Below are 12351 nucleotides of genomic sequence, written 5' to 3'. Positions count from 1 at the left end.
AGCGACCGGCCTTACAGCCTAGTACCCAAAAGGCGGGTCGTTACACATCCACATGTTTTAATAGAGAGATTTTAATTTATAAAATTACCTTTTATAACCAGCCATGAAGGGATTCAAAAGAAGAATTTTTATTTTTAAAATTCTTCCGAAAGCAAATAAGGAAGTTTTAATTTTGTGTTCAAAACTTTCCTTCCTTGGAGCTATGAGGTGGCCGACCATGTTGATTTAAGAAAAGGAAATTGTTTTTAATCAATTAAAATTTTCTTTTCATGGAAAAGAAAATAAGGAAGTTTTTATTTAAATCTTCCATATTTGCCAAGACCAAGGATTATAAAAGAGAGAGAGGGGTGCCTTCATGGAGAACTCTATTCTATTTTCCTCCCTCTCTTTCTTGGTGGTGGCCGGCCCTAGTCCTTGCTCTTCTCCTTTTCTCTTCCTCCTTGGTGGCCAGCGGAATCAATACAAGAGGAGTCCTTGGTGGCCAGTTCTAGCTAGGAGAAGAAGGAGAGAAAGGAGGCTTTACTCTTGCATCCCTTGGAGCTTGAAGGTTGGTAGCCGAATCTTGCAAGAAGGAAGGTGTTGGTGGTTCTCATCTCGGTATTTCATTGCCCACACAACATCTGAGATAAGAAGAGGAATACGGTAGAAGATCAAGAGGTTATTGCTTACAAAAAAGGGTATAACTTGTAATTATTTTTCCGCATCATACTAGTTTTTCTTTGTATGAATTCCAAACACAAGAGGCTAGATATTCTAGATTTTTGAATTTGTAATTCGAAGTTGTGTTTCTTTGTTTTATTTGTTGATCTTGTGATTTGATTATTCTTTTTGGTTAAACCTAAGGTTATATAAGGAAATTAAATATTGAATCGTTAAGAGGCTTTGTCGAGGCAGTGGTAGATGTTCCCATACTCAAGAAGGTCAAGTGTCTCGCCATGTTTGACCTGGGAGCCGATTTCCGAAATAAATATTTAATTAAATTTGTAACCTAAGTGGATTTGGATCTATAATGTTAAGTATCGTTTGCGATCCGAGTCTAAACCACTAAGAACAGATAAGTTAAATTTGAAATCAATAATGTTAAGTTCTGTTTGCGATTCCGAATTTAATTTCTAAAGAACACAATAGGTTGTTAGGAAAGATTCAACACTTGTACAAAATTTTTGTACAGTGGAACCGGTACGATCTTCCTAGGACCAACCAACAGGTCAAACGAACATAAGGTTGTTGGATCAAAAAGAAAGCTAGAGGAGGGGGGTGAATAGCAATCGTTAAAAAAATCGTTATCGAGTCAAGGTATGCAATTAAAAATAATAACGAAAACAACGCAAACATACCAAGTTTTACTTGGTTCGGAGCCTTTGTCGACTCCTACTCCAAGGTCCTCATGTGAGAGTACTTTCATTGGGCAATCTATTAATAGTTCGCAAAAGAGTTGTACAATACGTACAAGAACTATAAAATAAAGTTACCGACAACAAGGAAAATAAAAACTGAGTCGTAGGTTGTCGGAGAAACTTCACAGCGTCGCAGGAGCGTCTTTGGAGTAGCGCGCAAGAAAGCAGTTGTAGAGAGAAGTTGTGTTTTGTGCTCCTGGTGGAAGGTTGCTTGTAACGACCACCCTTCTTACTACTACTACTCTCTAAGGGTGACCGTTACTTAACTACTGACTCTACTTAACCGATATGATCGAAACCACTAGGAGTCCTTACCGAAAAATTTTGACAGAGTCTCCCTTGTACCGGTGACCATAAACTGAGATACAAACATAGTATATACATCAGCCACAGGTGGCTGGAACATATAACAAACTCTCACGCAGTTAAATAAGTATCAAACACTACTCACATCAAAAATAACCCAAAAGTACATACATACTAAACTAAGTACATCTTAGCATGCAACCTAGAACAACAATAATCTCAAATAACATGAATCTTAAAGTACAACTTCAAATGTTTCTTAATCACTAAAATGCGGAAAACTCAATAACATCCCAAGTCTCTCCCATAGTCCTGGCATCACACATCATCGAACACCTCCTTGTCGCCTTCCTTTGCTAAATATTTTCCTTTCCTGTATCTGCAATAAGAGGAAATGCAATCTATAAGCAAAATGCTTAGTAAGCGCTATCTAACTCACAAAAATCTCGGTATGCATGTAAGTATACTGAAAACTAAAACTAAATGCTCAAAAGGAAAACTACTCATGCTCATCTACTAGTAAAAGAAACATACTGAAGGGCTAAACATGTAAAGCAAATCTATACAATCATGCTAGCATAGAGAACTAAACTTACTGAATTTTAAATACTTTCTGAATCTTATTTCACTTGCTTAAAAACTTATTCTTTTTATTTCACTTGTTTAAAACTTATATTTTAATACTTCAAAATAATAATCAACTTCTCTTGGGCCCAGGCATAGTACCATCTTATGCGCGTTCCCTAATAGGTTGGGGTAGCGAGCCACCAATCCTAAAAGAGCAGACCTCGGTCTACCAGGGCCAAGACCTTGGAATTGGACACCTGGATTTGTTTAACGATAACCTCGAAAGTCGGGTACTAGCCTCTTCAAAGTAAAATATCTTATTATCTTAATTACTTCTTCTTTAAATGCCTTGGCATTTTAATAAGCACCTTGTGTGCCAAAATCCCTAAAGTCTTGACTTTGGGATCTACTTAAGGCCTTGACATTTTTCTTTCTTTTCTTTATCTTTCTTATACTTTTCTTAAACTCAAAATACTATTAGAGTATTTTTCCATATGCATCTATAAGTGAAATCAACTAGGTAACACACAATCATGCATATTTAAGGGAAATCTAAAGCCTTGTTCTACAATGCTATCCATAAACTATCTATTAGCAAATCTGCACTGCTAAAGAAACTAAATACTTAAAGCAAATCTACACTACAATGCTTAACCAAATTCTGTACTGCAATGCTTAACAGAAATCTACATTGCAATGCTAAATAAAAATCTGCACACTAATGCTTAATAAAATCTGCACACTAATACTTAATAAAAATCTGCACTAAAATTCTGCACTACAAGGAGATCTAAACTGCACTAAAATTCTGCACTACAATGAGATTTCAACTGCATTAAAATTCTGCACTTCAAGGAGATCTAAACTGCACTAAAATTCTCACATGGTAATTATAAACCTAGAATTTCAAATTCTAGTAACCGGCTGAGACCAAATGGAATCCTTGATATTGACACATCCAAGTACTTTAATTCTAAACATCAATTATTCCATTAAACTTATGGTCAGAAAGGAATTCTCAGTATAAAATCTATATTGATCAACATATAAATCTATTTTCTCATCTTCTAAACTAAACTTCTACTCTGAACTTACTACTTGCATATCTAAATTACTCACATACTTCTCACCTGTTAAATTCATTACATCAATTCAAATCATCTTTAGTCTTAATACATGATACTCACCAAAACAACATATTACATATGCTCATCTTCACTCTTTCATCCACACTTCTGCACTAAAGAGATTACACTACCTACTTCATCATAAAATAAACCAAAATCACTGTCGGATCAGCCTCCAATTAGCCTAATAAACCAATACTTAATCCAAGCCATTCTATGTTCATTGCCTAATAGCAGAACAAAGGGAAACTAAAGGCTTAAAGAAAAATCTAACTATATACTTGGAATAAAAGGCAGTTCGTTGCATAGATATATATATATATATATATATATATAAACTAAAACTAAAAATCTACATCTGAAATGTTTTCATGAAATCTAAAACTAACATGCTAAACTTAAAACTATAACTGCAGGTTAAAGGATCACTAACAAAGAATCTAGTAGCATGTTAAACAATTGATAACAAAAGGGTCTAATTAAGCCACAGTAAACAAACAAAAGAAACTGAAGTGTTACTAATAAGGAGAAATTGTCACTGAAAACCTAAATTCGAATCAATTCTTCGTGCTTACTGCCTAGAACAACAAAAGGCCGAAATCCAGCTACAAAGCTTGAGGTAACTACCCACATACTTGAACTTTATCATTCATGATCCTTCTTTGGAACTCATGGCAGCAATCCATCACAATAACGTTCATAGTATAATTTGAAAACAAGAAGAAGCAAGGTCCAAAACCTAATCCAAACAAAAGCCCCTTCCATCTTCTTTAAAAACTCACGGCAGAGAAAAATGGAAACCAAATCCTTTGCATATCACAATTCTGTATAATTCATTCCGAAAACTCAAAGAAAACACTAAATCAACTCGAAACTACTCTTACCGCAGGTGAGTAGCAACTTACCTTTGTTTCCTTGACTCACAGCCGAAGGAGAAACCTTCTAGTGCTTCTAGGGTTCGGATAACTTGAAATCTCCGACCCTTTTTCATGCCAACAGCTCCTTCTTAACGAGGAATAGTGATGGCGTGGAGAAAATCCCTCGGAAAACCTTGGCCGGCCGCCAGAAAACAAAGCCCTAGCTCGGCTTCGTTTCCGCCCGAGCAGAAACGCCGCCGTCGCACGCGAGGAAGGAGAAGGGAAAAGCTAGGTCACGGAAAAATAATCAAGCCCTAAGTTCTCCTCTTATAACTCAATATTCTGTTAACTTCTTTAAATAAATTTTCTACCCTTTTCTAAACAGAACCGGCCGCGTGAACGCTTGGTCAGCCGTGCATGGGTTAAGGCTTGGCTCGTGGGTTCAAATCTCGTCTGCAACCTTTTCCTTCCTATTATTTCCTGTTATTAACTAACCACTGCTTAAATAAATTTTTCTCCTTCTTTAATCAGCGATGCTCGCTGGAACACTTGGTCAGCCGGATTCGCTTAAGGCTTGGCTCGGCCGGAGGTCTCGGGTTCGAATCTCGGCTTGAACATTTTTTTTGTCGAAACTTCTTTCGTCTAGTAAAAATACCAAACGACCTCCAAAAATTACATAAAAATACTCTAAAAATTTCTAAAAATCTCTAGAATATTTCTAAAGTATTTCTAAATATTTTTAACCATTATTAAAACTCCAAATGAGGAAATTTGGGTCGTTACACTGCTTATATTGACAGTTCTGAGCGCCTGGATTCCTTCTGGGTCCCTGGACCGTGATGTCAGTGATAGATCGTTTGAAGCGATAGAGGGGGGTGAATATCGCGCTTTTTTAAAACTAATCTTTTCTTTTATATCAAAGTCGTGCACAACGGAAAGTAAAAAGAGACAGATTGTTTACTTCATTCAGAGCCTAGCTCGGCTCCTACTAGAAGGCTCGCGGTCCTTGACCGCACCGGTGAGCAAACCACTATAACTCTTCTTTCCAAAATTCTTCGGAAAGAAGCAGAACGTGCAATGGAGCAAGATAGTAACACCCTACTACTTGCTTAAATTAATTACAAATGCAAGCATAAAATAAATTTTACCGACAAATAAAATGGAGATGTAGCTTAGGTCGGCACTTCCGGATGATGTAGCTTGCTGCACAGATGAAGACGAGATGATTGCAGAGCAGGAATTTTGATCAGAAAAGTTGTCACTGGCCTTTGACTTCGAGCCTCAATTTATAGGTATGATGGATGTTCGGTCGACCGATCCCTCTGTTCGGTCGACCGAACCAGCTCCGATCCCTTCCAACTGGAGTCTGACGCTGGCTCGATATTCTGCATTGATATGGGTTAGGTTTTAAGGGTCTTCAGATGAGGAAAGAAAAGGAAGAAAGAGTCAAAGGAGGTAAGCCAATAATGACCGATACATACTCCAAAGCAAAGATAGACCAATATCGGTCGATACATGCCTGCCGAACGAAGGTAGGCCAATATCGGTCGATACATGCCTGCCGAACGAAGGTAGGCCAATATCGGTCGATACATGCTTGCCGTATGAAAGTAAGCCAATAACGACCGATACATACTCCAAAGCAAAGATAGACCAATATCGGTCGATACATGCCTGCCGAATGAAGGTAGGCCAATATCGGTCAATACATGCTTGCCGTATAAAGGTAAGCCAATAACGACCGATACATACTCTAAAGCAAAGATAGACCAATATCGGTCGATACATGCCTGCCGAACGAAGGTAGGCCAATATCGGTCGATACATGCTTGCCGTATGAAGGTAAGACAATAACGACCGATACATACTCCAGAGCAAAGATAGACCAATATCGGTCAAGAGGTTTCTTTCAAGCAAAGAACCCACATAGTTCCTTCAATGAATACCTTAGAAACATGTTGAATAAAATATTATTTTTTAACACAACAAAGATACAAACAGAATCATACATGAATATATCGAATAGAATAATTCATGATAAAGAATATATATTTTGGCGGGAAATATGCTTTCAGCTTGTCTCGCAGGTGCTAAACGACAAAGAAGGTACATCTGGGGTACAGAAAAGATTCTTTAAAAATTATCTTCCGCAAGTACGCAGCTGACATCATCTCATAACGAACTCTAACAAACTGGGGTCCACTTCATGGCTACGGAGGTTATATGAAGTGGTATAAAAGGGGGAATCCTCTCCGTTGGCTAGGTAAGTTCACATCATCGTGTACTTTGACAACCCTAATTTCCTAGCTACTGTTCATCTTCTTTCTTCTTCCTTCACATCAAGAGAGATCACTAACTTGAGCGTCGGAGGGCCTAGCCAGGGATTCCCACCCCGGTCTTAGGCCACTGACGATAGTGTTGGTTAGTCTCTTGTGCGCAGGGAGCCTCGGAAGCTTAGGAGTCCGACTTTCTCCTATCTGGATAGGGATTTCTTCCTACTTATCAGATTTCCTTCGGTGACTCTGGTTTTCTTCCGATCCGCTTTGGGTTTCTCTGGTCGAGGTTCTATCGACATTATTCTTCATTAGTATGGTGGGTTTCCTTCTTCCGGATCTCCTTCACGGTTAGCTTCTCAGACAGGATCAAATTTGGCGCCGTCTGTGGGGGATTCACCTGAATCTGAGACTACGTGATGGAAGAAGCTGGGAAGTCGAACCTACTTACCATCAGTCGTGAGGATTTGGATCTCCTCATTAATTCTCATGTTCAGAAAGCCCTACAACAACAGCAACAACAACTGCAAGCTCATACTGGGGCCACTCTACCAACGGCTCATCATCCGGCGATATCAACTACTGAGCGTCGGAAAGGAAAGGAGATGGAAGAAGAAGAGCCTTTGTATTTTCCTCCATCTACTGTTTCTCCAACCAGGCATCCACGAGCCTTCCTTCGCACTCCCTTGGATCCAGAGGGTAAGAGGCCTGTGTTCCAAGAGTCCTCTGGTGAGGCGCCGGACAAAGAGAAGCGTGATCCTGTTCGAACGCTGATTCAATGGACGCTGGGCACGTGGCGCTTCCTGGCTGCTAGTGTGGATCTTCGGACGGTGGCACGAAGCTCCGGTGAACCTGCACAGAAGTCGAGCCGGGAAGGGGTTCCCGGCGGCGACCCTCCGACGCTCAAGTCAGGCGAAGCTCAAGGAATAAATAATGGCTTCAAAACGCGTAGAATGCATACCTCCGGCGAAGAATAAGGGCCTTTATATAGGGCAGCGAAGAAGTGAGTGTACACCTGCCGAGGTGTACACGTGTCCATGGCCCATACCCCAGTAAGGACTTGTCAGTGAGCTTCCCTAACCCATACTGCTACAGTCTCGGCATGTCCTCGATGGGACAGCGAAATCCCCTGTCACAGGATTTGGAGCATGGCCTACACGTGAAACATACCTGCTGTCAGAAAAAGACGTCCCCTGTCCTTTTCCCCATTGCTCCAGATCAGGCGTCCGGGTGGACAGCAACCTCAACATCCGGCCGGACATATGTGGTGGTTTACTTGGGGGGATTTTCTATCATATACTTTGTGGAGACTATTAGCAGTGTTACCTTATGGCTTTGGCCGAGCGTGAGGTCCGCTCGGCATTACGACCTTTTCCACTGAGCGCCGGAACCCTAATTTTGACAGGGTACCTTTAACCATCAGCCGACTATCGTCCGATCGGGACGTTCGATTCCACCGGACGGCCGGCCTGCCGCCAGGTCGGACCCAGCCCTGCCGTCCTGTCGGACCCGGCCCTCTCCGGATGGACAACTGCCATTGTGACTTCTACGTGGCGTTGACTCCACAGGGTGGGGTCCCTTGTGACTTCTACGTGGCGTTGACTCCACAGGGTGGGGTCCCCTATTCTTACTACCGGATCACTTGCCTTCCCTTCAAGTCTAGTCGAAGGAGGCGAACAGTCCGACTGACTGGACTAAGAATCTAGCCGAGCGGTTCCTCCGTGCTTGTATCTCCCACTCGGCCGACCATAGAGGTAGCCTTGAGCGAATCAACAATGGCGTTCATCGGATCTCCTCGTGTTCTGTGCCAATCTTCGACATTAAGGTCGAGCATGCTTTCATTAAATGCTCCGAATGATTGAATGCCACGTGGAGCAATGCCATCGGCGTACAACGGCGGTGGCATGGTGTTTTGATGTGATCGACGCGATTCGAAATAGACGGCTCGATGCATGCTTGGATTCCCGTGACCTGGATCCAACGGTGGAGGCCGCCCGGCCTTCACCCTATAAATTCTTCGTTCTCTTCTATCCCCTCACTTGCCTCCGCGATCTCGACCACTGCCCCCTGCGCTTTAGAGCTCCGGCGATCCTGTTTCTGCTCTCCGACGCTCTCCGGCGCCTTTCCCTTGATCCCTTTCCTCGCAGCAAGGTTTTATATCTTTCCTTCCTCCTTTCCGGTGTTTCCTCCGCATTTCTTCCTCGGTTTCGATCCTTGAAACTTCCTTTCGTTTTCTGGTGTTTTTCTTCTACCTTCTTGCCTTTTGACTCCTTCCGATCGGCCCATGGCTAGTTCTTCCAATCCCGAAGATCAGTCGCTCGGCCCATGGTACACCACCATGCAGTCCCGATTCGAACAGCGAGACTTCGATATTTTGACAGACAATTTCGAAATCCCAGAGGATTTTGAAATTCGCTTAGCTGGTCCTTCCGCCCGGCCTCACAGGCCGCTGCGCGGAGCTTTCTGTGTCTTCCGAGACCAGTTTACCGCCGGTCTTCGTTTTCCTGTACATCCTTTTATCATAGATGTTTGTAATTATTTTGGTGTGCCGCTCGGCAGTTTAGTGTTGGATCGAGACGCGCTAGAGGGGGGGTGAATAGCGCTCAAGGCTATTTCGTATGATTCGTAAAACACTCGAGTAATTAAAACGCAGCGGAATAAAAAGGCAAACACACAAACACAGAGGAATTTACTTCGTTCGGAGCCTAAGGCGACTCCTACTCGAAGGCTCGCAATCCTTGATCGCTTCCGGTGGGCAATAACTATAAGTTCGTTAAAAGTACAATAAAAGATTTACAATTGTAAGCACCAAAGTAAACTATACCGACAATAATGAATCAAACTCGATGCTCCTGGTCGTCGATGTCGCAACAAAGACATCGGAATGATCTTGTTAGTAGCACGTTGAAGAGAGGAAGCCCGAAGTTGTTTTTGAAGTGCTGGTGAAACCCCTTATAAAGGGTGTTCAAGGTGCCTTGAACTTGGGCTCCACTGCCTTTCCTGTGTTCGACGTGGTAGGAACGGTCGAACTTCATCCCTTGAGGCGCCTTACACCTGCTCAAGGCGCCTTCAAGGCGCCTTATACTCCCTTCAAGGCGCCTTCGATGAACCAGCTCAGCTTTTGCACCCGAGGCGCCTCCAAGCTCCATGGAGGCGCCTCGGATAGTTCATCCGAGGTTTTAGGTTGCTCCTTTGTACCTACAAGATACGTTAGTCCCAAACAATATCCTGCAACACAAAGTTAGCACAATAAACATGATAAATGAAGTATAGACAGTCTCCGGACTGTCCGAGTCTGACCTCGGAAACCCTAGGTCAACGCGAAGCTCTCTCTGGACGCCCTCACCTACTCCACTCAGGAGATTTACCTGTTGCCCGTCTATCCTCCAGATCGACTGGACTTTTGCTCAGCACTCGATGCTTCCGGACTTTCTGCTGGACATCCGCTTCCCCGGCTAGTCCAGTCTTTCACCTGGTTCGCGACACCAGGACTTTCCACCTAGGGTTACCACCCCCTAAGACTTTTGCCTGAAGCCATCGACCTGCCAAGACTTTCCGCATAGGGCTACCACCCCCTATGAACTAGGGTTACCGCCCCCTAGGGTTTTCCCTTTGCCTAACCGCAGCTAGGACTTTTCTTCACCTAGGGTTACCACCCCCTAGGACCTAGGGTTACCACCCCCTAGGGTTTTCACCCCTAGGACTTTCCTGAAATACTCGTTCAACATGTTAGATAACAGAGAATCTTAACTTTGAATCTCTTTGCCATTATCAAAACTTAGGTTCGATCGTCGGATGCTTCCTGCACCAACAATCTCCCCCTTTTTGATTATGGCAACAAAAATTCAAAGTTAAGAAAATAATGCCATTAAAAGATAAGCATGAAAATACAAGCATAATGATAGTTAAGTGCAGAGCTAAATTAAGTGCAGAGCTCCCCTTTAATGTAAAGACTCCCCCTTAATAAAAGCTCACTTTTTAAAATTTGAATTTCTTTTAATTTTCTTTAATTCTTTGAATTTTCTTCTACTCTCCCCCTTTGCCATATATCAAAAATCAATTGAAAGCAAGTTTTAAGATTTTAAGAAAACAATCTTTTTGAGAGAAGGTAGAAGAAGGCTTGTGAAACTTAGTTAAACGAAATATTTTTCACCTAAGTTTAAAAGGCTAATATATGGATGATTTCGAATGATGCCTTTAGCCACTTTTGAGACTTGGTTGTTTTTAGAAAGACATACCTAACTAAAGTTAGAAAAACTTAGCTAGATTTTTTTTTATTATTATTATTTATTTTAAATTTTGGAGCCAAATTGTTTGTAAAGAAATTTGAAGTCTCAATTTACTTAGCAAAAGTCTTTTGAAAGCCATGAGTTAAATTTTGCAAGTAAAGAAATATGCTTTTTAATACTTTTAACTTAGACAAGTATTTTAGCATTTAGAGTTAAAATTTATAAGGTGGCTAAGTTTGAGAAAGTTTGAAGGTTGCTATATGAGTCGCTTTAGCTGAGCCTTTTGCAAACAATGAATGTAGGTTCAGTTTAAAAGGTACTTAGCGTTAAAACTTAATTTTGAAAAGATAGGAGTAAGAATTTGTTTTTTTTTTGGATAAAGAATTAACCTAAATGTTTAATTTAGGTTATCTATTTTAGTTGGTCTTTAAGTCCAAGCATGAGGTTAAATAGATTTTAAGTTATCTGGATTGTTTTGTTCAGGTATCAGAGCCCTAAAGTATGAGCATACTCAAACTTTAACTCTCCATTTCCTTCATGGCTAATTCCATATTCTTGTAAGTCTAGTAAATTTAGGGGAGCAAGATTTTCAAGTTAGTTTTTCAAGTATTTTTCAAAGGATTTTGAAATTAGTTTTCCAAAGATTTTTCAAAGGTTTTTGAATAAGTTTTCCAAATATTTTTCAAAGGATTTTGAAATAAGTTTTTCAATGATTTTTCAAAGGTTTTTGAATAAGTTTTCCATGTATTTTTCAAAGGATTTTGAAATTAGTTTTTCAAGTATTTTTCAAAGGATTTTGAAATAAGTTTTTCAAATATTTTTCAAAGGATTTTGAAACTAGTTAAAATGATTTTGAAAGTTTTTTCAAATAATTTTGAAATGAAAAAAGATTTTTAAAATGATTTTGAAAGTTTTTTTTTCAAATAATTTTGAAATGAAGTTTAAAAAGATTTTTAAAATGATTTTGAAGATTTTTTTTTTCAAATAATTTTGAAATGAAGTTTAAAAAGATTTTTAAAATGATTTTGAAAGTTTTTTCAAATAATTTTGAAATGAAGTTTAAAAAGATTTTTAAGATGATTTTGAAATGATTTTGAAATTAAGTTTTGAAAATATTTTAAAATGATTTTGAAATTAAGTTTTGAAAAGATTTTAAAATTAAGTTTTGAAAAGATTTTAAAATGATTTTGAAAATAAGTTTTGAAAAGATTTTAAAATTAAGTTTTGAAAAGATTTTTAAAAAGATTTTTGAAAATAAGTTTTGAAGAAGATTTTAAAATGATTTTTGAAAAGATTTTAAAATTAAGTTTTGAAGAAGATTTTAAAATGATTTTTGAAAAGATTTTTAAAATGATTTTGAAATTAAGTTTTGAAAAAGATTTTAAAATGATTTTTGAAAAGATTTTAAAATGATTTTGAAATTAAGTTTTGAAAAAGATTTTAAAATGATTTTTGAAAAGATTTTTAAATGATTTTGTAATTAAGTTTTGAAAAAGATTTTAAAATGATTTTTGAAAAGATTTTTAAATTATTTTGAAATTAAGTTTTGAAAAGATTTTAAAATTATTTTTGAAAAGATTTTAAAATGATTTTTA

General features: G+C 39.3%; 1 long non-coding RNA gene across 1 annotated transcript; it reads right to left on the bottom strand.

Annotated features, from left to right (window-relative positions):
* Positions 1-1822: 1822 nt before the first annotated feature.
* Positions 1823-4563, bottom strand: LOC122053900. The gene is made up of 2 exons (XR_006132435.1): positions 4303-4563; positions 1823-2082 (listed from the first exon to the last, which is right to left on the bottom strand). It is a non-coding gene; the product is annotated as an uncharacterized LOC122053900 (long non-coding RNA).
* Between the last annotated feature and the right edge of the window lie 7788 nt (positions 4564-12351).

This window comes from Zingiber officinale, chromosome 3A, assembly GCF_018446385.1.
Source record: "Zingiber officinale cultivar Zhangliang chromosome 3A, Zo_v1.1, whole genome shotgun sequence".
NCBI lineage: Eukaryota > Viridiplantae > Streptophyta > Magnoliopsida > Zingiberales > Zingiberaceae > Zingiber > Zingiber officinale.
This window is presented reverse-complemented; position numbering and strand designations above follow the sequence as displayed.